This window comes from Sinocyclocheilus rhinocerous, unplaced genomic scaffold, assembly GCF_001515625.1.
Source record: "Sinocyclocheilus rhinocerous isolate Xijiao unplaced genomic scaffold, SAMN03320098_v1.1 scaffold647, whole genome shotgun sequence".
NCBI lineage: Eukaryota > Metazoa > Chordata > Actinopteri > Cypriniformes > Cyprinidae > Sinocyclocheilus > Sinocyclocheilus rhinocerous.
The window spans coordinates 520,498-525,411 of NW_015632746.1; the positions used below are offsets into that span (position 1 = coordinate 520,498).

Sequence of the window (4,914 nt, forward strand, 5' to 3'; positions counted from 1 at the left end):
TCCCGTTGAGTTCCTGTTTTCCTTATTTGGTCCTTCCAGTTCCTTTTCACAGTATTAGTATCACCTGTTCCTTGTTATTGGTTATCCCCATTACCTCTCTGCCCATCGTTATCTACCCTATTTAGTTCTAGCCCGTTCAGTTCTCCCTGGTCTGGAATTGTATGTTTATGTCAACTCCCTTGTGCTACGTGTGATTCCCCGCGATTGAAATAAACTCGTTGGTTTGTACTCCTGGTCTCCTGGTTTCCTCGTTCCGTGCTCCTCACAGTAGCATCCCGTGACAACAAAGATTTACTTCCCGGGTTTGTGACATCACAAACCCAGATAAACCCCGCCCCCAGGAACATGCAGCAAAGGGGCGGGACCATGTTGCGCTGCTTTAGAGAAGAGGAGGGGTGCACGTAAAAATCTATTCATATATGAATCGCGATTCTGTCTTCTAACGACTAATGGATTCACAAGTTTCTAAATCAATGTTCTAAAGCAGCGGTTCTTAATCATGTTCCTCGCTTTGCATCTCTCTCTCTCTCTCTCTCTCAATCTCTCATTCAGATCATCAGCTCAGCTCCAACAATGAACTGTTCCATTTATACACTTATTTTCACATAGCAATGTGAAGCATTATACATGGACGTGCGTGCGGTTGCCGTGCTGTATTAAAGCTTTAATCAGGATAAAAACGGTATATTAAAAGCTAACAGAAGCAGTAGCATTTACAAATAACAGCGTATCTAAAAGTATAAGACAACATCAAACAAAAAACATACCATTAAGAGCCATGTGTTTGCACAGGTTCTGCGGATCCTTTTCACTAATATTCTCTGGGTCTCAATCGGGCTCAAATTGATAAGCAATATTGACGACGCCATTGTTTACAATACAACCGGAGCGCATGCCGCTGAGCTGAGGGGTGGAATGATTAGACACGCACTGGCAGTTTAGCCAGTCACAACACACTGGGCCAGCTGACCAATCTGAGCTCATTGCGATTTCTGAGGGTGGGGCTTCATAAAAGCAGGAAATGATCAGCGCGTTTATAGGAGAAAGGGACAGAGCGGTGTAGAATAAAGGTAAATTATGTGAAAAATAATGCGTTTTTTAACAAACGAAGCATTAACACATGTTAGACTGCACCCCATAAACACAATCAAGCCTAGAAAAAAACAGTTCAACCACCTCTTTAAGAACTGTTCACTGAAAGGTTCTTTGGGGAACCAAAATGGTTATTTTTTTGGCATCACTTTGAAACCCCTCTTTTTTAAGAAGAAATCAAGTTTTAACATGGTAAATTTCTAATGTTGCGTGGTGTTTAATAAACTAACTTACACATGGTACAAGCTAAACTCTTCTCAACTCTCTCGTAGAAAATTAAGTCATTTTGAGACATATACAGTATGTGACCCTGGACCACAAAACCAGTCATAATGGTCAGTTTTTTTAAATTTAGATTTCAAAATAAATAAGCTTCCCATTGATGTATGGTTTGTTAGGATAGGACAATATTTGGTCGAGATACAACTATTTGAAAATCTGGAATCTGAGGGTGCAAAAAAATCTAAATACTGAGAAAATCGCCTTTAAAGTTGTCCAAATGAAGTTCTTAGCAATGCATATTACTAATCAAAAATTACGTTTTGATATATTTACGGTAGGGAATTTACAAAATATCTTCATGGAATATGATCTTTATTTAATATCTTAATGATTTTTGGCATAAAAGAAAAATAGATAGACATTTTGACCCATACAATGTATTGTTGGCTATTGCTACAAATATACCCGTGCTACTTATGACTGCTTTTGTGCTTCAGGGTCACATATATGTCCTCTTCCTGAAGTGTCTTCGCCATCTGATCGTTAGGTCCTGTGTTTTGGTGGGGGATCAGAGGAGACAAAGGTTTTACTTTAGGTCAGGCACTGAAAAAGGCACACTGCCGAAGAGGTCCTCCCCCGACTTCAGGACTGATTTTACACGCTTTTGCTTTTTCACACTGCCTGAATCAGAGGAGTAAACAAAAGAACGTCTCTCTTTTCGGGGGGACTCCGAGACTGTTGAAAGTGCAAACCAGCGAGGGAAGGTGACCCCTGACCTCACATTTACTAGACATGTCTCTCAGAGTCCCGAATGGGAGGGGTGCTGGGAAAGGTCAAAACACGTCACCGTGAGTGACGTCAGAGCTGTCAGGAGCCCTGCCTTGTGTTCAAGTCCTCACCAGCATCACAGATTAGGGTAAAAATGCTTTATAGAGGGATGATACTTGCCTAAATGATTGTCAGGGGCATTTTTTACCTTTAAGAGGACACTTTTTGGTTACACTTTATTGTAAGGTGTTCTTATTACAGTGTAATTATACATTTAAGTACTGAGTAATATTAATTAGCTACATGGTTAGGGTTTGGCTTAGGGTTACTTGCATGTAATTATGCATAATTTGTTATAATAGTATGTACATGTAACATGAGTAACAAGGACACCTTAAAATAAAGTGTTACCCACTTTTTTTTAACAATTGTTATAAAAATGTTGTCCCATTTATTCAAGTGGAATAATAAAAACTACTATGGCTGTTTATTATAAAATTAAATCTTTATTAAATAGAAATGTATCTATCCCTTGTGAAAAAGAAGTACGCTTTAGAATATAAAAAAAAGATAGTATGTATTACAGACACAATATACTTTAAAAGTATATAAATAAGTGTAAAATGAGTGTAATGTTTTCGGACACTTTATTGCATGGTAATTGCAAGTTGTAATACAGTTTAAATTAATATAAAATTCACTTTGTTTAATTTAAGAGTGTTTTTAGACACACTTAAGTACAGTAGGACTTAAAAATAATCTTTAATATGATACGATATATGAAATAATTATAAAACTTTATAAAATTATTGAAGCTATTGTGTTTGAAATATGGTTAAGGTGAACTGCGGAATGTACTCACAAGGAATTATGGTAAATTAAAATAATGTCATTTCTATTGAAATGTGTATGTTGTGTATTTAAATATTTTTGTAACTAAACATTTGTAATGATGAACTTTTCATTTAGTACATTTGAAATATTTAAATATCAAAGTTTTATTGAATAACACACTGCAGTTAAAATAAAATTATAATCAAGTACTTTATTTGTGCTTTAACATGTTAGTCAACACGTTAAAATAATGATTAAAAAAACATAACGATTTAAAGTGTGCTTTTCATTTTACATTATTACAAAGTGCACTTTTAAACGGACAGAAATTCATCAAATAATTTAATGAGATACTAATGCAATAATGGAACTAACTCAAATATATAATGTCCAGACATATCAAAGTAATGGTAGAAAATGAATGGTACCCCCAAATAATTGTAAAGAAAATAATGTCAGAATGTTTAAAAAAAAACACACACTTAAAATAGGTCTTAAAATTTTAACAAAACGTCAAAGCATGTTATGGTCAAAAATAAAAAGATAAAAGAAAAAAAAATTCTATTTTGGACAAAGACAGTGGAGCCTACTCTCTTTGTCCAAAATCGAATTTCTTATTTTGTTCTTTTAATTTTTGACCATGCTTTGATGTTTTGTCACTTGCCATGGCATTTTGCCTCGAGCCCTGGTTAACCCTTCTCTGCATGTTTTGGCCATCTGACTTGTAGCACTGTCTGGGTGACATGTGGGCCTATAAAATGGAGTGCACTCGTTTACTAGTACCTGCAGAAACAAGGGTGCAAAACAGAGGCAGACCTTTAAAACGCCAGTGTGGGGTTTGTTACCCAGGACCCTGATGACGCAGTAAGATGCTGTATTGTCCCAGGACACAAAGCCTTCTATTTAGGTGTGGGGTAATCACAGAGTGTCCGGCTGGGCTAGAGGAATTCCTCGGCCTCACGCGGATCCGCCTGCCTAATCTAGTCCTGGATGGGAGGGGAGGAAGTTGCTTGGTGGTCCCTCTCTTTAGCAACATAATTTATGACCAACCAGAGGTCTGGCTCTACCATTGCAGATGTAGGGAGAGGAGGAGAGACATTACGGAAACAAAGAAGAGGGTGTGCGACTTTAAACTATGATTGGTGATGGTTTGACATGCAATCAGTGTGTAAACATTTAACTACTATGCTAGTGGTTCAGCTCCGGAAAGGACAACTGAAAATGTCTGAATAAATTCCCAGTAAATATTAACATGTCAAATCAAGTGCATATATTTTAAAGTAGCACATGAATACTTTTTTTTGACAAAAATTGTAATTAATGCAATGTAATCCATGCATTTTAAACTGTGACCAAACTATTTGAGGCCAATGTAATCATACACTGAATTTCTAAACAGTGTATTCCACTCAAAAAATGTCATCAATTTTGACAGAGAAAAATCAAATAACACATTGAACTAAACATGAAATTTAGAAAGACTTCAAATATTTTGTTTTAAAACAAACAAACTTTTTTTTTATTGTATACACTGTTCAAAAAGTTTGGGGTGAGTAAGATGTATTATGAAATATTAAAACTTTTATTCAGGAAGGACACAATCGAATGATCAAACATGACAGTAAAGACATTTATAATGTTACAAAAGGTTTATATTTCAAATAAATGCTGTTCATTCAGCTTTCTATTCATCAACGAATCCATCCTGAAAAAAATGTATCATGATTTCCACAAAAAAAAAAACATTAAAGGGGTCATATGATGCTGCTAAAAAGAACATTATTTTGTGTATTTGGTGTAATGAAATGTGTTTATGCGGTTTAAAGTTAAAAAAACACATTATTTTCCACATACTGTACATTATTGTTTCTCCTCTATGCCCCGCCTTTTTGAAACGCGTCGATTTTTACAAAGCTCATCGGTCTGAAAAAAGCGAGGTGTGCTTGACTGGCCAGCTATCCAGTGCGTTGTGATTAGCCGAATACCTCAAGCGTGAGA

The 4,914-nt window shown here is 36.0% G+C and overlaps 1 protein-coding gene across 1 annotated transcript in view; it reads left to right on the forward strand.

Annotated features, from left to right (window-relative positions):
• Positions 1-4,914, forward strand: part of LOC107743014 (uncharacterized) — a 19,418-nt gene that overhangs the window by 7,456 nt on the left and 7,048 nt on the right. The gene's annotated exons all lie outside the window — the stretch shown is intronic.